The sequence below is a fragment of the Epinephelus fuscoguttatus genome, linkage group LG8, assembly GCF_011397635.1.
Source record: "Epinephelus fuscoguttatus linkage group LG8, E.fuscoguttatus.final_Chr_v1".
Classification (NCBI taxonomy): Eukaryota; Metazoa; Chordata; class Actinopteri; order Perciformes; family Serranidae; genus Epinephelus; species Epinephelus fuscoguttatus.
Window position 1 is genome coordinate 567,924 of NC_064759.1, and position 26,546 is coordinate 594,469.

Sequence of the window (26,546 nt, forward strand, 5' to 3'; positions counted from 1 at the left end):
AACACAAACACAGAGAGCAGTGGGCTCGGCCTGGTGTGTGTTTCTGCGCTCAGGCTTCAGTTCAGACTGTAAAGAAAATCCAGCAGCAGTAAAAAGGAAAACGCTCTGACTTCATCACTGAAGCCAGAAGTTGAAATTCAGACTGTTTGTGTTTATCAAACTGAGATCATCATGAAACTGTCTGTGTGGTCTCATGATGCTGACTTTAAATGTTCCTCAGTGATGAACAGGACCGCCACCCTCTGGTTGGTCGATGTTGTCTGTTGCTCATTGGTCGGACAGTCGCTGGTGTTGCTGTCATCAGGCCGTGCGAAGGACCACCTGAAAAGTGACAGCTGTTGTTCAGCACAGCATTTGTCCTCTGTGATGGTTGGTCTTTGCTGTGTTTGTTGTCCTGCCCCTTCTCCACTGTGATTGGACGGTGACAGTGACGACAATGATCAGAGGACACTCAGTGTGGGGTTTAATCACCATGGATTGTCTCACTGAGTCTCCGTGAAGACGTCTGAGCTCAAGGCTGATTATAAAACCTCTGGAAGAGACTCGATCGCACCGCAGCAGCACGACGGCTAACGTTAGCTTCTGTGCTAAACAAGGTGAGTTTCTCATTTGCAGCATTTTACAGATATTTGACGTTATGTCGTGTATGACATGTCTGAGCAGAGTTCACGTCTGCTGTGTCAGATTTGTCTCATCAGTGCTGTTTGACAGTTGATGGTGAGATGGACTCACAGGTTATTTCCACATAATGTGACATCACTTTGTTTTTGTACTCAACCAATCAGATAACTGCATGAGACCCAGCACAGAGTCTCCTCACTTCAGGCGCCGATGTGGAGCCCTGGCAAAACTTAGATTTCAAGACATCTTCCATTTTCCACCAAATCACTCGGTCAGTGAGCAGTGAGCAGTAACTTGAACTGAAACTGATTTCCCTCGTTCTCTGTTCCTGACTGAGGCGTTCACTGACACACCTTCTCAGGTGAGCAGAGAGACAACAGCTGACACATGCAGTGATCATAAAACTGGTGTTTCTGATGTTTATCTCTGCATCTTCAAGCCTTCTGTACATCAGTGGACGCCGGTTACTGCAGCACAGACAGTTTGCATACCTGAGATCAGCAGATAAAATGTACCAGATGACCCACAGCTCCACGGCCTCACCTGTCCCCACGCCACACTTCCTGTCAGAGAGCGGTCAGCAGAGGATGAGAGGAGGCAGACAGCCGAGCTCCTGCTGGCTGCGCACATTCTGTATCTTGACAATACGGCTCAAACACAGTCTCCCAGCAGCAGCCGAGGCTGAGCCACTGTTTGTTATCTGCTCTGATATGGAACGTGCGACACGCAGACGCACGGCGAAGGAGAGTGAGGCAGACAGGTAATCCAGGATTACAGCGCCGACATGTCATTTTCATGGACGTGTTATTCCTGCTCAGTCGTCTTCTGTGTGAAACGTAGGGTGCAACCCCATCTGTCTGCTCCAAACTCTCCTCTGGCACCCATCAATGGCGCGCCGTGGACCGGCATAGACGACGAGATAATGAGCTCCCGTTGCCTTGTCAACGCCATCCCTTTTTTCCCCCGTGGACACACTCTTAAGCTCCCGTTTGGCCGTTTCCCGACGAGCAGAGCTCGTCAGTAAACAAGGCATCGAGGTGCGAGATGAGATTTCATGTTGTCTTAAAATCCCTCACAGAGACGGCGTCCAGCCACAAGTAGTTTAGCGCCTGCTGGTGGGCGGGGCCGATGACCTGCTGATGACCAGCACTCACATCAGATCTGAATACAGGAGGCTGCTTGTGTATAATGTTCCCTGCTCTCAGTCACATGACTCACTGACTCACTTCCTGTGAACAGACGTTCAGACACAAACTCATGTTTCACTGTGAAGGAATGAAAGAAAGAAAGCTGCTTTAACTTTAAGTTTCTTCATCTGCTGCAGGATGACAGGCGTCAGTCAGACAGACACAAATCAACTGTCCAGTTTCATGTTTCTTTTCTGTTTAGTTTCAGTCCTGTGACAGTTTCTGTGTCTGTCGTCACTTCCTCCTTTCAGGCAGTCAAACCAAAACAACACCAAACAACTAGTGGTGATGAAGGAAGCACGGGCGTACACGGGGAGCATGGGCGTACACGGGGAGCACGGGCGTACAGGGAGCACGGGCGTACAGGGAGCACGGGCGTACACGGGGAGCACGGGCGTACAGGACACTGTTAATTCAGAGCGAGCGAATCCAGAGTCCAGCGAAGATAAATTCAGACGCATTAACAGAACAGAAAATCAAACAAGCAGCAGAAACTTGGTAAATAATCACGTCATCATTTTGGTAACTGAGCTCTTGGATCATGTGAAACTGAAAAATAAATCTACATTAACACTAATTAAACAAACTTTTCTTTCTCTTTGATAAAAAACTGTCAAACTTAAACAATGAAATGAACCAGTCGTTCTCTGGTCGTCGGAGCACCAGAACATGTCGAGGTTCATATTCTATGAAATGAGCTGTTTCACAGAAAATAAACTCTTCAGCCTTCATAGTTTATAGAATATAACAGTATTTAAAACAATGGACTTGGACCTGCACTTGTTCAGCACCTTTCTAGTCTTCAGACCTCTCAAAGCACTTTAACACTACGAGTCACATTCACACGTTCACACACTGAGGCTGAAGCTAACGTGACGCCTGCTCCTCAGGTTCTGACCCTCTGATGGATCAGAGCAGTTTGAGGTATTTCAGTATTTCACCCAAAGATCCTTCAACATGCAGACGGGAAGAGCCGGGGATCGAACCACCGATCTTCGGATTGGTGGACAACCCGCTCTACATCCTGAGCCTCAGCTGCCCCAAACTGACGGCACCAGGCGGCCTCCCATCAAGGTTCTGACCTGACCCTGCTCAGCCTCTGAGATCAGACCAGACCAGGTCACAAACTACTTTTAGGAAACGTCACATATTAACCCTTTAAAGCCGACAGCAAACTGACTCCATGTCTTTTAAAAACGTGAAGAAGGCAACGAGCAACAAAAAAATAAAACAGCAATAAATTAGTACAAATAAAAGAAAGTTAGAAACAAGAACATTATTTAAAAAAGTAAAAAACAAATGAGGAAAAACATAATAATTCTGTGAAATCATTTTTAAATGTAAAATAATTATAAATATATTTTTCCTCAAGCTGTTTTCTTTCTTCCCTCGTTTTTTTTAAATAATATTTTGTATTATTTATTTATTTGCAATTTGACATCTCAAGCTGCTCGTTGATTTTTTACATGTTTCTGACTGAAACCACAGCAGTTTGACTCAAACATCAGTCCTGATAGTCAGACAGTCAGACGTGATCATTTGAGTCCATTAAGTCAAAATAATGCAGATTACAAAGTAAACTGTGATGAAGCCCACGATCCTGTGTGTCTGTGTGAGCTGACAGAGCGTGGTCCAGAGTTCAAGCCTGCCACGTGTCGAAGGCAGAAACCGCTCAGGAGCTCCAACACAGAAACAAAAACAGACACAGAAATGATCGTTACTCACTTAGTGTCTAATATTCAGAACTCCACGCTGGTGTCAGGACAATCATGTTTTAATCCATGTTTCTACACAGGAAGTAGTTTCCTGTCTGCTCTCAGGTTAAAGCTCTGCACGCTCACCAACACCTGTGGGTGGTCAGAGGGGAGTCGCACCACATTCCACCTGCTCTATCTCCATCAGCATCAGGACACTTCCTGTAGGGCCGCATTCTGTGTGTCACATTCCTACACACACACACACACACACACACACACACACACACTCTCAGTCTGCCATGATGAGGCAATGGCTCTCAGCTCAGACATGTCACACTTCAGTGTTTTGTTTACCAGCTCTCTCTAATCACGCTCTGTAATCACGCCAATTTCCTCCTCGTCTATAACGGACAATTTCACCACAACATCTCTCCTGGACTCGTCTCTGCTGTGAGAGTATCATCATCATCCCTTCATCTTCATCTTCAATCAATCATCGTCTATTTGTCATTCTGACACCATCATCATCCTCACTGTGACCTCGTCACATGTCCACGTTTGGTCATGGACTTTCCACGTCCACATATGGCGTCCAAGGTACCCTGGGTGTGTTGGTTGTTGACGTTCTGGGACGCCGTGTCAACTTCAGCCTGTTACATGCATTGTCTGTTTTCAAAATACACTTCTGTTTTCACAGGAAATGTACAGTTTGATACAGTCTCTTTCAAAATAAAAGCACTACATCAGTACAACACTGCCAACTGATGTTTTTTACCTTCAACAACACACACGTGGTCACGTTTAGGAAGAAAGAACAGGGTTTGACTTTACAATCTTACAGGAAGGGAACATGGGTGAAAGTCGGTGGTTGTTTACGTCACATTGTTCATTCTGACTCGTTTTAAAGACACAGAATCAGACGTGATCCTAAAAACCTCTCTCAGCGTTTTCAGTGTTTTCTAAGCAGAGTGTGTGTCAGCGTTTAGAGGAGCTAACGTTCCTCCCTCCTGCCTCCTTGTTCCTGTTTGAACTAAAACAAACTCCATTATTTCCTTCACACACCAAGCAGCTGCTGAAACACAGACACAAATAGAAAATGTTTTCTGCTCCGTGCTGAACGGCTAACCTCTCACCTGGCTGTGTGAGCTCACAGAAAAAAAAAAAAAACATTACGCTGCGTCCATGAAGTGAAAATCAGATTCAAAATCAAACTGATTCCAAACTGGCCCGAGTCCAGCTGCAGATTCACAGATGCATCAGCACAGAGTGACGCTCTGAGTCCAGATCCTCGTCTGAGTGATGACATCAGTGTTGACAAACTGTACACATCCATAACGCCAGTCGCAGCACCTATTTTCATCTCACAGAGCTCGCTGCCAGCTGCGTGAGTCAGAGCAGAGGAATGAAGAGACAGGCGGCCCCTTCATGTTTCTGTGGAGGGTTTGTTCATTAATGGTCGGGGCTCGGCCCGACGTCAACACGCTGGCTGCGAGGGCCAGAAGGGACAGAGAGGAGGTGCTAACACCCGCCGCCATGTCGGGGCCTGGCACGAGGCTGCGCGCTGGAAGGGGGGACTCATGGAAATGAGTGGGGCTTGGCCCGGCTTCACTCCCGCCTCGCTCTGCTAATGGCTTTCCAAGTTTGGGGCTGCCATTTGTCAGCTTGACTGATGTCTGCGCCACGAGGATCATTCTCTCCATCATCCGTCTCCCTACCATCACAGGAAGAGTGCAGCCGCGTTGGCCGGAGCGGCGAGGACGAGCTCCCCGAGTCAAACCCCACATATATATAAAACCACTCAAGGTGGGGCAGCGAGCGTCCCGAGGACGGCGAGGATGAAGGAGACGTGAGCGGAAAGAAACTCAGCATTTTGTTCCTGACAGAGGAGCAGGAGACAGGCTGTGAGACAGGCTGTGAGACAGGCTGTGAGACAGACAGAGAGACAGGCTGTGAGACAGGCTGTGAGACAGACAGAGAGACAGACAGAGAGACAGGCTGTGAGACAGGCTGAAAGACAGACAGAGAGACAGACAGAGAGACAGGCTGAAAGACAGACAGAGAGACAGGCAGAGAGACAGGCAGAGGAGACGTTGGGCTGCTCCTATTCCTGGAACGTCTTCAGTCCTCTGTGAAGAAGCAGGGGTCCGTCGCTCCTCTCGCACCACATTAAGTGATTCTTATTGAAGCCTCACAAACAGGAAACATTAAGTCTCAGGAGGAACGAAGGAAAGTGAGCGCTGCTGCCTACGTGAGCGCCACAACAGAGTCAGTGAATATAAAGCAGAGCTGAAGAGCAACAGTGTGACAAGAGGAGCTCAGAGAGGCTGCGGGGCCTCAGGTGGGCTCCAGGTGAGCCCCAAGACTCGCTGCCAACACCAGAAGAAGAAGAGCAGCGACAGCTTTCACACAGTGACATCAGAAGGAGCGGCGAGCGCCCGGGGGAGGGAGCGCCTTCCTGACAGCAGCCCTGATTGGATCATCAGAGGTGACTATTAATCTATAATCTATTACTGTCATGGCATCCGAAGGTACTGATGCGTTGAGCAGGTGACAGTCCGGGCCGTTTTCAAAACACACTTGTGTCACGCACTCCAAAAGAAACTTGTTGAAACTTTAAATAATAATTTATTGTACAAAACGGGGGAAACAAACGTTGACAAAAACGGTTCCATAATTCATATTAAATTCAAAGATAACGAAAAAACAGCTACAAGTTAGAGGGAATAGTGATAAAGTGGTAAAACCTCAGACGGATGTGCTCAAGCCTGCCGTGCACACAAGCTCAGTTGGTAGGCTACACTATATTTTCACATTTTTAACAATGCAATTTAAAAGTTTTGATTTTTATTGATAACCTACATTTACAAACAACAAAAAGACTACATTTAGCAAATAAAACACACACACACACACACACACACACACACACACACACACACAGGTCCGGATCGTTCAGTTCGGCCTGACCACACAGGACGAGAACACAAACGTGTGTCCGATCAAATCCAAAAAAAAAAATCAAACTTAAGAAGATTTCAGAGACGCAAACAGAAAATCCTCGAGTGAAAATCCTGAGAAGCTGAAGTCAGACATGATTCTGCATTAAGATTCACCTGATCAGTCAGTCACCTGAACTGATCAGGTGACTGACTGATCAGTTCATCACCTGGTCTGTTGTTAAAGGTGACCTCCTGACCTCCAGAGACGATCCTGGTGGAATCAGGGTCAGAGGAACAGACTCTCACACAGACGGCCACAGGGAGCAGTTGCTGTTTGTTCCAGAGACATTTGGACGCTCTCCATCCTTCGCAGGGATGAGAATAGGAAGCAGTGAGGCGGTGGCGGTGGATCCATCGAGGTGACAAACTTCTGCTGCCGACTGAATGTTTGTGACAGCGCGAGTCCTATTTGGCTGACGAGCAGCGGGGAGCAGGTGGGCAGGCTGAGGCTTATCTGCCAAAACAGCCGGGGTTACACCACACCTCCCACCGCCACGACTGCCACGACTCGACGACCTCACGCTGAGAGAATGAGAGGGTAGCAACAGGACGAGAGAGACGACAGAACAGAGAGCAAGAGATACGGAGCTTCTTTAGATCCTGTGAGCCAGAAGAAGGTGCCGCTGGTACAGAGAGGACACAGGAAGAGGACGAATCATGTGGTGCTGGAACACATGAATAAAATCTGTTTAACCTTTTCGTGTCTTTAATGTTGACAGACGAACTTTACCTTCACAAAACACAGCGTCAACTTTCCTGATTTTATGATTTAGGTCACAGCATGTCGGATCAAAGAAGAGTCTGACTGAGATTTAAATTCTGAAACAGGTTTCATTCAGAAAGTGCTTCAGTCAGGAAAGAAAACGCTGTCAGAAACTCGTCTGAAGTTCAGACGGGAGTTAAATAATGTGAGTTTCTAACAGACGACCTTCTTCTGCCAAAACCTGTGATGTTGTCGGGGACACATCCTGCGTCCATCACACGCCCAAATCTCAAAGGACGCAGAAAACTCACGTGGACACATGCAGGGATGCACCTCATATTTCCCTGGATAACGTTACGTCATGAACAACCAATCCGTGTGCAGTGACATCACGTGACTCTTTGTGAAAGTATTTCTCAGGTCACAGTGCACAGATCTGACACCTGACCGTGCTGCTGCTCGCCCTCATCACCGCCGTCACCTGATGTAAACATGGCGGCGTCTGCGGAGGTCACAGAGGTCGCTGGCGGACAACCACTGTATATTTCAAGGTGAGCCGACTGTTACAGACCAACAACAACAAACAAGACACCCAGCTGTGTTTTGGTGAGTCACTGGTGTGTTTCCATCGGCTTTATTAAATTCCAATCGTGGGTGTTTTGTGGGGCCTGTTGCCGTGGATACCACCACAAAAAGACACCATTTTCTCAAGGAGACATTGTTGTTTTTCCGGCAATATTTTGGCCCCAAACAGTGTTTTAATACAAAACATGAACTCTCCCTGACCATAATAACCACATGTTACCACGGCGACGCTGAAATGTTAATTTTCAACTTATACACAAGGACAATGTAGAAACATTAAACGCCAACATCACTGTGAGCCATTATCCACTGGCGATTGTTGGTATCAGACAGTTTGTGCACGTCTCCACCACATGATGATGATGATGATGATGATGATGATGATGATGAGATCCTGTTTTGTCATCATTTCAATGAGCAAAGGAAAATTACTAAAAAAGAAAGATGATCACATTTATTCACTTTGTGCTTTGGTAAATACATTTTTCAGATTTGGGATTTTTTTGGTTTTAAAGTTCAGACACATTTTTTATTTTCCAGCTCTGGTTTTGAAAAAGAACAAACGACAGAAGAAGAAACAGCCGCAGAGGAGGAAACAGGAGAAACCCTTCAGTGCTCAGACTCAACTCGTCACCTGGGAGCAACACCTGCTTTGTTCACCTGTGTTTGCCCCATGAACCTGTGTGAGCAGAGCGACCGTGCTGCAGCACACCGTCGCTCCACCGGGGGCGCCACAGCGTGTCCTGAGCAGCGTCAGCCTCACTGTCAGGAAGCTCTGCTGGGCTCTGGTGACGAGGTGTGAAACTGAGCTCCCAGGTGTCTCCCTAATTAAGACCTTGATATTCCCGTCTGAGTGAAAAGAGGAAACTGTGAGGTGGATATGATGATGTCACACCCGTGTGAGAACAGCTGATTACGCTGCACGAGACTCTGAATGTTCAGTGTGTGTCTGTCTGTCTGACTTTACAGCGCTCTTCCTTCTGATTGATGATGGCGCCATGTCTGCAGAGAGCTGCGATTCATCATCTGACGGCTGTGTTCATCTTCATGCATCACACACACAAACAGGTCTGAGGTCACTCAGCGCTGCACCCTGAGCCTCCGTCTGCTGCTAAAGATGGAGGAGACAGCAGCAGGACACTGTTCGGATCAGCTTAGGGACTCTTCTGTGTTTATCATTATCAGTGTGACCCTCCCTCAGTGACGGGGGGGAAAATCCATGAGCATCCCTCCAATGTATATAACTTCATTTTTGGACACATTTAAGATGTAGATTAAAGTGATTTTGACGAAATATCGAAAGCTCAAATTTTTCCAGGCAGAAGTTTCGTCACACGTGATGTGTTCAGGGAACGTCAGATATTAGAGAAATCCAACTATGATTTCTGTTTTTACAGTTTCTGGCAGATGAATGTTCTACTTTACACTTGGCGGTAAAATAAATACAAAATCCAGTAATTTAAAGCTTTTAAAGAAAGTTATAAATGGTTCCAAACACTCTGGAGTGTGTGCACGTGCTCTTTAAAAGGTTCTTTAAATGTAAAAATATTAAAATTCTTAAATGTTAACTTTAAAAAAAAAAAATTCAAAAATTTATAAATTTATTTCAATTCAAAATGGAAAAAAAAAATCTTTGAATCAAAAAAATTATAAAAAAATCTTTAATTAAACTTTTTTTAATTTAAAACTTCTTTTGTTTCTAATTAACATCTAAAAAATATCCATTACATTTAAATAAATTTCAAGAAATCTTGTGTTTGGAGGGTTTTTTGTTTTAAATCTCTGATTTAAAGTTGTATACTCCTCCCTTAAGCTTAAATAACAAACATAAGCCCCCTCCACTAGTGACAAACAGTCCCTTACTAACAGAAGCTGCACCAGGACAGGCCACCAGTGCGCCCTGCTCTCTGACAGTTAAAGGATAAATCCTCCTAAAATCACCACAACACTGACAAACAGCTGCTGGAGACAAACTCTGCCTCCCAGAGCCAACGTTACTGTGAGAAGGTGTTTCAGTATTAAAGAGGAACAACACATCAGCTCACTGGTGATGAAACGCTCAGAGGAGCCAAACAAAGAAGACGGAGAGCTCTGAAAAACATGCAGCACATTTTCTCTTGCATGTGGACGCTGAGAGGACCCACAGGCCCTGAACACTCCAACAGATGAATGAGCCACAGTGTTGGGCTCAGTGTTTCAGAGAACAGACGTCTGGCAGAGAACCGGTGAGGAACACAGGTTTGACCACGTCATGATGTCACTGCTGTGCGATGAAGGTGAGAGCAGGATCAGTGTTGGTCTGAAAGAGCTGCGACTTCTTCCCACTCATGTACGGACACAACAATGCCACCAGGGGGGAAGCTGAGTCAGGTACACAGCTCCTAAACACACCTTTAACTGTGTCTGTTTGTTCAGCAGCACTGACATGACTGAGATCTGCAGCTGCTGCAGCAAACATCTCATAGACTCACACCGTCCAACACTGAGAGAGGATCAGAGTTTTGGTTTCATATATACTGCACATGATGCTGTCTCCATCTCTGCCCTCTGACCACATCAAACCTGTGACTCTCTCTTGACTTTAACTTGTGTATGTAAGCTGCCATAAAGAGGTTTCAAAGCAGGAGGAGAGGAGAGTTCAGCGCCCTGAGGAGGCAGACCAGTGCACAGCAATAAGTCAAAGTGTGTCAGAGGCCTCAAAGGTCAATATCATGCCCTCAAACCAAACCTTTGTGCTTTGCTGCAGCGTGGACCTTCACTTCAACACAGCTCCCCAGAGACACACTTCCAGTCACATCTCCAAACCTGCACAGAGTGCAACCAGCCAGCGAAAATTAAAAAAGGAAAAATGTCTTGATTAAAATTAATTCTGTGGCTCAGAGCTTCTTTCTGACGTCCCTTCAGTTCAGCGTTCGCTCCCATCGCTCTGCTGAGCACGTCCGAGGCAAAGTGTGCACAGTGAGGACACATCTGACGCTCAGAGAACAGGAGCACGTCAAGATGTGGAAGCTATCTGATCATCCAAAACCATTCCTACAGGACACAGATGAAGTCAGAGGTCGTCTATAGGACGCTGCGTCCCTGCTGCCTATAGCTGTGAACAACAGGGACACTAAAGCAAAGTGTTTGCCTCAGCCAGTGAGCAAATACTTCTTTATTTCCCCGCTCTGCCTGCTCCTCTTGGCAGGTTGGTGGGGGTAATTGGCATGCAGGCTTCAGCAGGGCGGTTAGACGAGCCAGGCCCAGAGCTCAGGCACAAAGCACAACGGCTCCGCTGTGCCCACAAAATTAGTTTAAAGCTGTGATTCAGCAACAGGCTGAGACCTGTACAGGGCCACCACTGCCATCCATCACTGCAAATCCATTTCTCTGGCACAACAACTGACATACACACACACACACACACACACAGGTAGAGGAGAGCGTTCATATATCTGGGAACTGTTTGAGATCTTTAATTTGACGCGTCTTCAGACCAGCGGCAGTTTCAGTGTTCAGACTGTTTCAGCAGATCAGTCGTGACTCTGACGTATAAACTGACTCCAGGTACCAACATGACACCAGAGTCTGAAGCTCTTTTTACACACAGATGGTGCTGTAGACCGTCTCAGGGCCGACATCATGTTATCAGCTGGAGGTGCAGCTGCCTCTCCCCCACAGGGCTGTAGGCTCCATAGGAGTGTTAAAATGTGTTTGTCTTGTTGTGTTATTGGGAGTCAGAATAGAAGGAGTCATGGCTCAAAACCAGCCGCCACTGCCCGTCAACAAAAACAAAGACAACTATGGTTAAATGTGATAAGACCAAAGGACTGGACGGAGGCCATCATCAAAAATGCTCACATGTGCAGCGCACACTTCATATCAGGTTAGGGAAAAAGTATTTCCTGTTGTAGGGATGAATAAGGTTATGTGTATTAAGGGTTATCATGTCCACCTCATCAGAAACTGGGGAGGGATTAAGAGGAAGATTGGATTTCTCTGCAACACTAACTTTTTAGCACATTAGCTAACGTTAGCTTCCATAGCAAAACAAACAAGTGTGGTCCTCCTTTGTAAGATTGGCTTCCTGTGACATCATCCATCCACTGAGTGAGAGCATACGGGTCGGCCAGTCTGGTCCCGTTGGTCAGTGTTTACTTATTCAAGTAACACTGGCGGTCCCGGAGAGTGAGTGACCTGACATGGTGCGTTGGTAAATTCAGTCTGACGCTCTACACTAAAATGAGAGCCCTGTTGGTGGAAGAAACGCAGCGTTATATTTCTACATGAATGAACCAACGGTTAAGTTAATCACACATTCACACAGTGAAAGGGTGAATAGAGCTGCTGCCACGTCTCTTCTTTACACCACCTTCACATGTTTACACAGAACCAAATGACGGCGGCATCATGTGGCTCCAGCGTGTGATGTCACACAGCATGATGACATCACAGAATCTAAAGAGGCGTGACATGTAACACAACAGCGTCAGCCTCTAGTGTGACATATAACATACGTGTCAGCAGCTCTTAAAAAAACAATAACAATGACATCACATGTCAATAACAATCATTTACCGTCCCTGTTATATGGCGGCTGATCTCGTCCTCTGCTCGGAGGGTAAGGAGCTCCTGGACCCCAGTGTTTGAGTTAGCTGCTAACTGCTAACAGCTACTGTTCTTCTTCTTTGAGTTAGCTGCTGACTGCTAACAGCCGCTGTTCTTCTTCTTTGAGTTAGCTGCTAACTGCTAACAGCTGCTGTTCTTCTTCTTTGAGTTAGCTGCTAACTGCTAACAGCTGCTGTTCTTCTTCTTTGAGTTAGCTGCTGACTGCTAACAGCCGCTGTTCTTCTTCTTTGAGTTAGCTGCTAACTGCTAACAGCCGCTGTTCTTCTTCTTTGAGTTAGCTGCTAACTGCTAACAGCTGCTTTTCAAATCTCCAGCGGTGGTCGCACATATAACATGTCGTCAAAACGCCACACTCGTCTCTGATCCCTTCCTGCCAGCTGTCCCTTTTACACAGAACCGTGAGGCGGCTAAACAGCGAGATATTCTCGCCCTGAACAGGCAGTGTAACGGGGCTCAGAGCCGACAACCTGCCGACACCCAACCAACCAGAAAGTTTGGATTCAGATTATAAAATGAAGAGAATGTTTCTGTGGTTCAGGAGACACAGCAGCTCAGGTCTAAACTGACCCCCAGGAGGACGGGACTGACAAGTCACTGTTAGTCTACCTGAATGAGTCAAAGCTGATGTGTGAGGAAGACGCCGGCTGGGATAAACGGGGGGATGGAGCTGAGGAAGATGAGGGCTGGGATAAATGGAGCTGAGGAAGTCGGGGGCGCCAGCTGATCGAATCTTCTCATTAAGTTTCCCCAGGCCCGGGGAGAGCTGGAGGAGGAGGGGGGAGGACGGCTTTAATGAAGACTCCTGCGGCGAGGGCTGGTCTGGCCTACTGCGCGGCCCTGTGAATAAGCCTGGCAGACAGATGGGCTGAGGAATTGATCAGTGGAGACGGTCTGCAGAGACCTGCACACACTCACAGGCTGCTTTCAGTCGAGGTGGAGAACACAATCAAGGAAATCAAAGGCGATGAAATGTCACTGGAATTTACTACCAGCGGGAGAAAACTCCACCTACAGTGGAAATGAGAGTTTGATGTGAAGTGACGGCGGAGGAGGGGCTCCCAACATCAAACCAAACCACTCCTGCTTATTATTTATCAGAGCGCCACGTCTGGAGGCCTGAAACCGAGCCGAGTGCTGAATCAGACCTGCCCACACCGCTGACATCTACAAACAGAGGCTATTTGCTATCCGGGCCCCTCGTCGCTCCGCCGCCTTCTGAGAGCTGTCCCACTTTCAGCCCGGCCTCGGTGTGGCATCTATCTCTCACACGAGCGACAACGCCCCCCAACCCCGCGCCGCCGCCGCTGCTGCCACTCTCATTTTCATCGTCTTTTGTTCCAGGCTCAGAGATTCAGCCCGGCACAGCGAGCCCTGCGATTCTGTCATCTCCACCGGCTCAGTAGATGCCTGCGCTGCTGATAAGCAGCCAAACACTGAGGTGATGAATAAATCACAATCCAGCACACACACACTCGCTGACACCTGCAGGACGCCCTTTATTCACTGCTTTTTGGCTATTTTGGAGAATTGTGGATCAAATGTGGTGAGCTGCTTGACGCTGAATCCTTTGGTTGAGGTTCAGAGATCAACGCTGGCGCCAACAATGTGTGTGTGTGTGAGTGTGTGTGTGTGTGTGTGTGTGTGTGAGTGTGTGTGTGTGAGGCTCTGAATAAATGTTCCACAGTCTTATATAACACATTGTGTTTGTATTAATCTGTTTTATCAGGAGGCTTCAGTCCTTCTTTCACGTCGACAAACGTACAGTCTGTAATCTGCATGTTTTAAACACACTGTGTCTGTAACCATGAACGACAGGAAACAGAGGACGCTCTTCCTGCTCTCGTCCTTCATTTATATTCTTATTCTCCTTCCTGCTGCCGCCCACTGCCTGTCATAAACACGTCTTTATGAATGCAGAAGGTTTATGTCACATGACTCGGACTTGAGTCACAGATTTAATGACTTTCGACTTGAGACTCGACAAAATAAAAACAAACCTGCAACTCGACTTTAACTCTTTGACCTCTGCAACAGAAACGCTCCAACATGGCCTACGATGATGTTTTTGCTGACTGTGATGTCATTTCCTGGAGTGTCCTCACACACTTTATTTCCCTACAAACTGTCCAACCTGAGCTCAAAGCTGATGAAACTCAATAAACCTGAAAAATTCAATAAATAAAAATTATTTAAAATATTGAATTAAATAAATAAATAAAATAATACAAACATCAGTTATTTTTTCATCTGATTTTACAAAATAAAAACATATTTTTAAACATAAACTAAACTTTTCTCAGCTCCCCAGAAATGATGTGTATTTTAGTTAAAAGATGTTCCTCGTTCCTCTGAGGCCTCGTTCCCGGTGGTGCAATGACGTCATTACTGACTGAGACTGAGGCCTCATCTTTGCACTGCAAAAAGAAAACATGTTCTAGTTATCATAGTTTTATGTTAGATACAGGATGATGCAGAGAGCGACTTCCTGCAGCCTCTTTGGGAGAATAAATGTTTGCAGGGCTCGTACGGTGACGTGAGGTCATGACATGATGACGGGACAATGAATGCTCCATCTGTTGTGGTTTTTATTAGATCAATATATATCCAGGATCAGGCAAACAACAACTTCCTGCATCCATCTGTGGGATGTCTGATATGAAAGAGTTAACACCAATGACTCGTGACTTCAGCGACTCGAGCCTTTTGACTTGAAAACACTTGATACCTTCCCCCAATGAGACCACAGACTGTAAACTGTGTTAACCAACAAGCATGACACCAATCAGTTCATTTCCTCTTTAAGTCACGTTATCACTTCCTGTAGTAACAGTAACTGACTGAAGCAGCTCGACAGCGTCCAGTCAGGCTGCAGGAGAGAACCATGAACGTCTAACGTTATGTTACTGAACTACAGACACAAACACTGCAGTGTGTGAAACATCAGAGACGACAGATGGAGACGCAACAACTTCAAACTTGCTCTAACTGATAAATACGAGTTTTAAAAAGCAGTCATGGTTTTTGTAAATTTAATAAATGATCATGTTAAACTGACATTACATTTCATAGAAGCTCCACCTCCTGGGAGTTGTAGTTTTAAAGGACTGAATGGCCTACAAATGGAAGCCATCTTAGTTCTACCAAACCAAAACACAAAAAAGGGGCGGGGCACAGTGAATACAGAGAAACAATCAGAAAACATCTTAAACAGCATCAAACAGTTTCATCACACAGTTCACGAGGCTGTGACAAGAATCAGGCTGCAGCTGATGTAAACACGTGATGACAGTGAGACAACTACAGTTCATCATGTGCTCGGAGGTTCATGTCTGAGAGGAATCTGTTCTCAGCTGCAGCTGAGTAGTTAGCTTTAGCTTTAGCATTAGCATTAGCATTAGCAGCAGCAGCAGCCACAGACAGCCTGACTTCCTGTCAGAGTTCCTCAGTGAGTCACAGTTCAGCAGATCTCAAAAACACCTCAACAGTTTGTTTAGTCACAAAAAGATACACAAAGCTTTCCAACCACACTGATGACATGGAAATGATATCCCAGCATGCACTGCTGTACTGAGACCATGCTGTGCGCCTGAGGGGCTGCACAATTAATCCAATATTAACAAGCTGCGATACTGACGATTAAAACGCTTCGCTGATAGGAAACTCTGCTGCACAGCAAATCATCAGCAGCCTCCACTTTGTTCGCCGGTTTTATAAGTTGGAAAATAAACTAAACTAAAACTTTGAGGGAGCTGTCGACTACCTGAGCACTCTGCAACATCAGCCTGTTCCTTCCAACTGCAGACGGGCTCAATGAAAAACAGACGTCATCATCTGTTGTTTTTGGAGAGAACAAATTATTTTCAAAGAGTGAATGAGACTTGTGTCTGAACACAGAGCGGCACAGCTAAGACTGATGAACACATGAACACATGAGAAGAATCAGGAAGATTAAGTCACTGAATCATGAACGTTAACATCCGTCAGTGTCCGGCATCAACTCAGACGCCGCTGTGCAGAGCGTCATGGCAACGTGACGGCTGTAGATATAATACAGCTGTGGAGACGTGTCCACAGAAGAAGAATCTGAGTCAAGTCTTATTTTGATGCAGAGATTTTTTCATTAGCAGGAATGAAGCACGAGGAGAAAGTGAAATTTTTAAACTGTACATGAGCTCAAGTCTTATTTTAATGCAGAGATTAGAACATGAGCAGGAGCGAAGCACAGCGTGGAGGTGGAGCAGGGCTCTGTGGATTCAATGTGCAACACAAATATTTAAAAACATTTAATAATAACGGTGAAAATGATCCTTTCAGCCTCGTGTGTCTGTGACACGTTTCTTCCACACTTGTCTGAAGCCTGTAACAGAGCTGGAAGAGAAAGTGCACGGAGCACGACAGATTCTTGTAGTTAGATCTGCGGTGCCCCCGGGGCTCTGACACCTCCAACACCGTCACCATGGTTACCACCGCCTGACACCTCTGGCAACGGCAAATAGAGTGACCACAGTGGAACATTTGAGACGACACTGGCAGAGCCTGTGTGCATCGTCACACAATAAAGACCTCGGGGCATGAGGGAAGAGTCAGAGAGCGCCAGCTCCATTCACAGGAAGTGAAGAACTTCATGGACAAACAGGACAGCTCTGGCAGGGCGTCCGTCTCCAGCTGGCGTAACGAGGAATGTTAATTAGGCCTGCAAAGACGAGACACCTCCCTCCTAAATGTCACATCGTCATGAGGAGCGCGGGGAGCAGAAACGGCTCCGGTCTGTGTTGTGCTGTCTTTAACATTCTCCTGCTCCTTCTGCTCTGCTGTTTACTCTGTGATGAATGGCTCTATTTCAAGGTTTCCCTCTCCGTTAGCTGGAATAGATTACAATCTGTGCAATTGTGTGGAAACAAGATTGATTTAGCTAAAAAAGCTGTTGCAGAGGAAGGAAAATATAGAGTGCAGCAGCTCTTGAGTCTAATGTAGAAATCTCTCCTGTGATGGAGGCGGCGGAGCTGCAGAGGCTCTGCACAAACAGGTCTTGATAAGAGGGCTGCGAGGCCAGCAGAGGGCTGTAAACAAATTTGGCAGTGGTTTGTAATAAGACATGACACAGTGAGAATAGTGTGGCCTTTTAAATGGCAGGCCTCGTTATCAGGCTGCTTTCACAGCCTCCGAGGGGCACACACTCGCATAATGGGCCATCAGTAATGAAGGGTTGGACAGGAGACCTGCTGAAGCTTAATATGAGAGGCTGCTCAACCACTGAGCTCATGTAACACACTGTGTGTGTGTGTGTGTGTGTGTGTGTGTGTGTGTGTGTGTGTGTGTGTGTGTGTGTGTGTGAGGCTTCAGCAGCAACATGAATCACAAGAAGTTCCATTGTGAGCAATACTTTTCTTAATCAGCTCTCTGGCTGTGCTTGTTACAGCCGCGCCATGTTTCATGATTTATACTTAATATAGTGTCTAAAGAATGGCCGTGGGTTACCGCTGAATATTAAGCAATACCTAAAATTACTTGAAATAATAATTGCCTCCCTCACAATTCAACCAAAATTAATCACACAGGGCGAGTGGATTGGAAAATGAATCCCTCCTGCGAAGGTGAGCAGAGATTCAGGGCGCTCTCACTCATGAAAGAAGCAAAGTTTTTTAATAACCTGTGTGGGGGCAGCTGTGGAAACCCAGTTTATGTGCAACTCTTTAATTGAATGGCTCAGTTAAAAGAGAGACAGGTGTAGGAGGGAGGTGGAGGGAGGTGGAGGGCAGGAGCAGCAGCAGCAGTCGTAGTCGTGGGTGTTGTCGAAGCAGTAACTTCAGGTGGCCCGTCCTCCTCCTGCAGCAGCAACAGACGAACACATTCTCCAGCTGGACGCCAGCGGAGTGAAAGCCGAGGGGAGAAAACAGAAACCTGTCCGAGGTCTGTGGAGCTGAATGCTTTACACGCCGGCTGCCAGCTTACGTTTAGTCTTAGTGTCACAATTTGTTGGGGAGCATCATGGACGCTGTAAAAGGAGCGGGCGCTCTCCCAAAGCTTCTACAGCAGCTGAGGAGTCGCTAAATGTCACTCATGATCAGTGAGCCACCAGAGAGAGAGACAGTAAACAGACGAGAGGAAGAGAGGATGAAATGAGAGAAAGACAGGGACGGAGAGACGGGAGGAAGGAGACGAGGCCGGATGACAAACACTACTCGAGGAGTGAGTAAAGAGCAGAGAGGGAAACAAGCCTCCTGCATGCTGATCCTGGTCTCCTGTGGCGCTGCGTCTAAAGGCCGCCGAGCCGTCAGGGGATTGGACATGTTTGCTATCTGAGCGCAGCACAAACAACAACAAGCCGCCCTCCAGTCTGCAGCCGCGTCACGGACGTCTCTCAGCAGTGTCCAGGTTTTCTGCCATGTTGGAACAAAGAAAGTTTGTTCCTGTCAAACTGAAGCCGTCTGCAGGATCCAGGCCTGCTCTCATCTCTCCTCCACCCGTAGCAAAGAGCGTGGGAACTGCTTTCAGAGCATCGAGCGGAGGCGGAGCGCTGACCCTGACTTATCGACCAGCGCTCGCAACGCACATCTCCATGCCTGATGTGGCCACCTGCCAGATCCACAGTGGGTTTAAAAATGGAAGCTATTGATTGTAATGAAGCCATGAACATAATTCTCCCACTTCACCACCACTATAGGAACCAGAGCTTTACACAACACACAGCTTCACACATGAACACACACTTATTAACCCCGACCTGCCGACCAGACGCCGCCTTTATTGACACACCTGTGGCTGTGAGTCACCACAGGTCACACGTCAACATGAACCCCGTCACATCTGTGGGAGCACCTCATTAACTCACAGTTCAGTCTGGAACTACAGCTCCCATCATGCTTTGGGTGGAGCAAAAAATGATCCAATAAAAACCAAGAAACAGAAAAAATATTTAAAACTTACATACTCGTCGAGACATCATGAATTAAATGTAATAAAAGTGTTAATGAAGAGCTTGAGTCGTGTGTTCACCATAAATCACACGCCGATAAATCATGAAACAATATAACCTTAATAAACAAGAAACATTCACTAACGTCCTGCTGATGATCCCCAGTGACTCGCTCTGAGCCCAGAGCAGAGGTAGTAACGGCGTGTGCGTCACAGCACGTCTTCTTTTCTTTTCTTTTCTTTTGGCGCCCACACTGCCCACGTGAGCAGCACACGGCTCAGCTGCAGAACATCTGGAGAATCAGAAGCTCGTCTATTATAGTGACTCCAAAGAAAAGACGAAGTCACTGAGAGGCTGAGTGAGGGAGCACTGCACTGCTGACTCGCCACACAAACGACTGTGTCCGTATTTATTTTCAATAGCGAACAAACAGAAAAAAATACGCCCTCCCTACTCACCCCCTCTCCATGCAGCCGCCACGATGAACATATGCCCATTCATTCAATGACTCAGTCACTGCGCCCTGACCACACCCACGTGACATGTGTGAAAGGTATCAACTGACAGCTGATGTCAACACAAACATAAACATCAATATCTTAGCATATAGCACCTACACCTGTTTTCACCGACGCTACACCACAGCCAGTAAGATGGCGGCACACACGGATGCAGCGTCTCTCGGCTCTCTGACTCAGTGCTGATTGTTCCTGTTGATAGTGTGTGTAGTTTGTGTTAGTGTGAGCTGCCACACAACACACGTGCACAGACCTGGTCAACACGATGCTTCACCGACGTTACGAGCAACTTCCTCCTCATGTCGCTGTACTTGTATGATGACAGTGACGGCTCTCTGCTCTCGTCTGTTAAAATGTCTCGATCTCTCACACACATTAAATAATACAAATAAATATTTCTAACTCAACGTTTCCTGTTTCAAAATAAAAGCCTTCTGGGTGAGAACATCATGGCGTGATGCCGCCTCACCGCGCTGTATAAACGGTGCGATCGTGGAGTTTGACAGAGTTTGACATGTTGTCATGTGAGAGTGGATTGTAACTCTCAGACCTCGCCGTTCACCCTGAATTCAGATGAACTGATAAAATCGGCCCACGTAGCGATACAGGAATATTTCAGATCCAAACTTTAATGGCCTTTTGTCTGTGGGCCTGTGCAGAGGTGCACCCTGGGAGTCTGATGCAGTGGGAGGACTGGTCCCCTGCGCCGCCTCAGATGTGCTCTCCAGCTGCAGAACAGGCCGGCGCCATCTCGGGGGCAGAACCTGAGCGGCAGAAGCTCTGATGAAGCTCATCCATGCGCCAAGTTCAACAAGTCAGCCGCTCTTCCCTTCAGCCTTTCTTCCTGCTCGCCACTCCCCCCCCGCACTCATCTCCCCCTTTTCAAATGGTAATGGCACTGAACCGTGCTGCAGCTCTTCAGCCAGAAGTGAACTCTCTCTGCTCACAACACAATTTATGGATGGTCATGCAGAGTTTTGAAGGTTTGGCCCAGCAGGCTCACTGAATTTTTCCTTGTGGCCGATCATTTTGGCCACAGTCTCAGCAGCTTACCGCACCACTCCACGGGGCCCCGGCTTTTCTTACAATGCAGAGCGCAGGAAAATCCAGTTTCAGTGGCCTCTGTTCACCAGACACCCCCCCACCAGCTCTCTGCTGAGGACAGGAGGGGAGGGACGACTGTCCACACTGTTACAGAGAGGAGCCGTGGAATCTGCCTCTCCAGCAACATAAACTACTCACATCTTCCCCCGCCCCCATCATCATCATCATCATCATCATCATCACTGCTCCTTCAACAATCACAGGCCGAGCTGCAGCCACTCAAACATCCTCACTCATCAAACACAGACTTCATAAAACTTTCTTGTATTGTCTCACACACACATTTATCCTGTCAGGACAGCATCATCATCATCATCATCATCAACAGCAGCAGCAGCAGCAGCAGCAGCTGAGTCCTGACAGACGCAGCTCTGATCTGATCACCTCCGCAGGACGGCACACACACTGCAGCAGCTCCACACTACATTTATTCCACAAGTTAGAGACGACAGATGTTCCTGTCATGAGACATCGTCACACACAGCTGAAACTAACAAGAGTCTCATCATCGACCAGTCTGACGATCGTTTTCTCACTGAGTTGATTGATTACAAAATAAGAAGACTGTGGCACATGTCCAACGTGACGTTCTCAAACATCTTGTTTTGTCCAAAGAGATTCATCTCACTGTTGCAGAGGAAGAAATAAACCAGGAACTCATCCTCACTGTGACCTCGTCACATGTCCACGTTTGCTCATGGACTTTCCACGTCCACATATGGCGTCCAAGGTACCCTGGGTGTGTTGGTTGTTGACGTTCTGGGACGCCGTGTCAACTTCAGCCTGTTACATGCATTGTCTGTTTTCAAAATACACTTCTGTTTTCACAGGAAATGTACAGTTTGATACAGTCTCTTTCAAAATAAAAGCACTACATTGATAAAACACCTTGGATTGACATTTTCTTCCATCAACAACACACACACACACACACACACGTTGTTACGTTTAGCCAACACACACACACACACACACACACACACACACACACACGTGGTTGGGTTTAGCCAACACACACACACACACACACACACACACGGTTGGGTTTAGGAAAAAGGAACAGGGTTTGGCTTTACTGTCTTACAGGAAGTGAACGTCAGTGGCTGTTGGACCCATCCACCACCACACCTTAACTCTGGTTGTTGTCCTGTCGTGTTTCCCGCTGACACCGCTGGGCACTGTTAACCAATAACACTGACCGGCTGTGCATCATGCTAACGTGACAGGACATTTTGTTTTGTCGGTGTCTGACGCCACTAAGCGCTGGTATGAACGACTTCAGGTGAGGCCAGAACGTTTTCACATTTTAAGAAGCTGGAATCAGAATTTTGATTTTTTTTTTTTTTCTGTTTGTTTCTTTAATAAAACTGATTAAAAACAGCTGATTCATTTATCGGTTAGTAACGACTCAATTAATCGATTCCTTGCTGCAGCTCTGATCAGAGACTGTTGGTCGTCAAGGAAACCAGATAAGGTGTTAGTTGTCACTAGAGCTGGGTGATATAAAGATATCATATCTTAGATTTTGGATATTTGTGTGATGATGAGGCAGAAATGTGTTTAATCCCTCATTTTAAGGCTGAATTATAACTAAGTGATGTACGTTTATCAACTTACCAGACTAGCTAGCTCTAGATATAATATTCAGGACGTGCGGCCTGACCTCTGACCTTGTTATGGATCAGAGGAGCCGTGCGGCTGCACAGGTCTTACTGTGATGAATCTGATCTGAGGGTGACATGTTAAACGTGTTCATCACTCTGGCTCTGACGTAATGTCACAAACCTGTCCTTAGGTTGAACATCTTCGCTCTTCATGTAGTGTTTACATCTCTTCCAGGTGTTTGCAGGTTTCCAGTGATGCAGCAGAATCTTCTTCCTGCTGTATTAAACTTTGAGCACACAGATAAAGTCCTGAGGTGTGTTTGCTGCCAGATTTTATTAAAAGGCAGAGCAACGATAATAAAACTGAGACAAACAGCAGCGTCAGCAGAACACAGTGATGTCTCTGTGTATAATGTGACCACAGCAGTTTGTGAAGGTGTGAACGACTCTCTGCATTAAAACATTACAATGAACAGACTGAGTTCAGCTGTTGTTGCTGAGCGTAAATAACAAGTCTTGGCGTGCGCTGTGGCGCTGCGGTTAGAGCAGCGCTTGGACGGTGACCAAACCTCTCTCTGCATCCAGCCCCAGATTATAGACGATCATCAGTTGATCGGTTCATCCCTCTGTAAATCATCTGAGCTGATAAAGATCAGTTTCAGAGTTTCTCCCAGCGTTTAGTCACAAACCTGAGTTATTAATGTCGGGGGTGTGAGAGAGTTCACTGACAGGAAACACAACAATCCAGAGTTTATTCCTGGAAATATTGCCGAGCAAAATTGGGTACAGAGACGGAGGCTGCTGAGAGACGACGAGTCAGACGAGATGACCATCTGGTCCTCGCAGTCACTGACCCCGACTGGTTCCTTTAAATAACTCCCGTCTGTACAGCCTCTCTCCTTCACAGATCCTGGAAGAAGAACATGGAGCAGTCGACACCGGCTGGGAGCTCGATTACTGACACATATTGTTAGTGTGAGTGTGTGTGTGTGTGTGTGTGTGTTGATCATGGAGGCTCGCCGTATTAAAAGACCGGACTGAAGCCTCATTCCTTCAGCACAGGAACAGGAACAGACCCAGATCCGTCCACAGGTCTGTCCACAGATCCGTCCACAGGTCTGTCCACAGATCCGTCCACAGGTCCGTCCCAGTGTGACACCTCTGTCAAACGACCCCCTCTCGCTCCAAACCTCTTCATTACTCTCTAACGAGCCTCTCGAGCTCAGAGTGTCGTGCGTTCTGGCATTTTCAGGCGTTTCTCAATAATTAGAGCTGGAGGTGAAGCAGCACTCGCTCGCCTCTTAGCTATTTATTCTTTGGTGCCTGGGGGGGGAGGGAGTCATCGCCACTGCATTTCAACACAGCGCCTGTTGCTGCTGCAGGCGGCTGTAGCGTCACTTCGCCTGAATCACTTCTATTAATGCTGTATAAATAAGTGATGCAGGATCAATGAGCTGAGCGCCGGCCTGAAGGGACGCTCCAGGACTCTGTGACGGAGTCACTGAAATGAGAGGGCGGCTTTGTTTTTAGGGATTCCTCAGAAAACATTCCCGCTCTCGCTCCCAGAGGATCCGCCTCTTAATTGAACCTTTAAGCAAAAGAGTTCATAATTCATGAAGCTGCTGACGAGAGATGAAGAAATCACACGTCTGTCTGTCTGTCTGTGCAGCGAGCACCTCGACCTGTCCTCGTCTGTGTCTTTCATTTTCCTCTTTGTTCTCTGTCATCATCATCATCATCATCATCATCATCAGTGGCGGTGTGGCATCAAACCTGCTCGCAGCCTCTGAAACACTTAATTGACTTTTCATGGCGGCGAGCTGTAATCAGCTTTTAATCACCGTTTTACATCCTGTTTTGATATTGAAATGAGCGGTGTCAGCTCGCAGAGACTGAGACCTCTTCAGAGCCTCGCTGTCACTCACTCACCACACACACCGGGCCACCTGACGACGACGCCACCTGTGTACACCACCACCTGCGGACTGACGGACACGTCCAGGCTGTCAGTGACCGTGACAGCCGACAGCTGTGGGACATTGCTGCTGTACCCACACAGACACTTCACTGACCTTCAGCTCCGTCTGACGAACACGACTTCAGAAATCATCATCAGTCACGTGATGCAGAATTTTGCAGCGATCAGTTTTATCAGTCGTCACTTCCTGTTTGAGCCAGACTTTCATCACACTCATCGTTTTCATGTTTGCAGCGTTGTGTATTTAATGTAAAGCTCTACAAACTCTTCTGTTGTTATTCTGTATTTATATTTAAACTGACATTATTTTTGTTTATTTTAATTATTATTAATAAGTTATTTTGTTTTTTTAAAAATTAGAAAATATATTTTTAATAAATCATTTCTTTTTTATTTGTACTTTTGTATCAGCAGTAGGTAAATTCATTCATAGCGTGTGACGGCGTCCTCACTGAGGTGCTGCAGCTCAGATGTGTGAGATGTTCACACAGACAGCGTTGCTGCTGCTGCTGCTGCAGAACTGTCGCTGCTCTAACGACTGAATTTCTACAATTAAAAGCTGACACTTTGTGGTCGTTTATGAAGATGTGCAGTCACTGCATCGTCATCAACACACTGCTGCACGTATCTTACAATACAAACTGATCAGTCCTCTCAGTTTAGTGCAGCTACACTGTGTCACATGGAGCTAATAAACTTGGTACGACATCATGTTTGATGTCTGCAGACTGTCCGATGACAGCGTCACTGAATCACAGCTTCACACACTGAGTGATGCTGCAGGGTTATTACTGCTCCAACACAGAGGGGACATTAATAACATTATCATCATTAACAGAATTAATAAACTGTCTGAAAACTATTATTAATAAGTTCAAAAACCTGTTGTAGAGTCAGTGTGAAGGGGCTCATGTTGTGTGGTCTAGACAAATAAAACGCCACACTTGCACCATCCTGAGTGTTTTCCAGGACACACTGTGTCTCACACACACACACACACACACACACACACACACTGCGTCACACACACGTCTCACACAAACTCGTGTCCAGTGTCTGAAAACCTCCCACTGAATATTCTCTTCACACCTTAATCCAGGTGAAGCTACAGTCCAAGTAGCAGCAGAGGGACGACAATGAAGGGTCATTTCCAAACCGCCATGTGTGACCACCGCGCTCCAACGGCCTGACGGTCAGCTTCAACACTCTCAAATTGATTCCTGCACTTTTATGAAGGCAGAAAGACTCAAACACTCAGACTGTGGAGAAGAAGAAGCCCTGCACGAGCTCAGGGAATGGAAAATTAAAGGGAGCACTCCCTGGTGTCGGAGCAGGAGAACCGGTTTGTTAGCTGCCTGGGGCGGGAGCCTTCAGCCAGGCAGGTAGCTGATGACACCTGTTTCCACCTGCTGGCAGCCGTTTCCTGCCTCCTCCCTCTGCGCCACACCTCCACGCCCACATCAAACACACACACACACACACACACACACACACACACACACATTTATCACTGTGAAGGAAGCCAGGCTGTGCGATGGAACGCTGCAGCACCAACACAGTGGTAACAGTTGGTCGCTCTGCAGCAGAGAACGTTTCCGGAGCCTTCGGGTTACTACGACGGGCCGGTCGCCACCGTGCTCCCGTTTAGTGACTCATTCCAACAGCAGAAATAAATGCATAGTTTCCGCAGGAAGACACAGAAGCTTTATCAAACTGCATTCTGACCACAAACAGGCGACAGATTGATTCTATTTTAAAGCTCCGTGAGTCACCGCTTCTTTTCAGCGCTTACAGAAAGAGCTACAGGGAAATAAAGAGGCGTTTAAGACCCCCTCCAGACATGTTCCACACGTAAAAATACTCTGCTTTAAATCACAACATGGCCTTCATTACCTCATCACAAACACCTCCTCATCCTCCTCCTCTTGCTCTCAGAAACATCCACTCATCATCAGTATACTTGTGTTTTTACATTTCAAAATGTTTAACGACACGATTCAGGAGCTGCTGCTGATCATTTCATTAT

At 46.8% G+C, this 26,546-nt stretch overlaps 1 protein-coding gene across 4 annotated transcripts in view; it reads right to left on the reverse strand.

The window, feature by feature from the left end:
• The window catches only part of sema6e (sema domain, transmembrane domain (TM), and cytoplasmic domain, (semaphorin) 6E), a 182,305-nt gene that overhangs the window by 110,055 nt on the left and 45,704 nt on the right, over positions 1-26,546 (reverse strand). The window contains exon 1 of one of the 4 annotated variants that reach the window (XM_049582616.1): positions 3,534-3,591. The exons of the other annotated variants lie outside the window; for them this stretch is intronic. The gene's annotated coding sequence lies outside the window, so the exon portion shown is untranslated. Of the gene's footprint in view, positions 1-3,533; positions 3,592-26,546 lie in introns of those variants that run through there. 4 annotated transcript variants of the gene reach the window in all.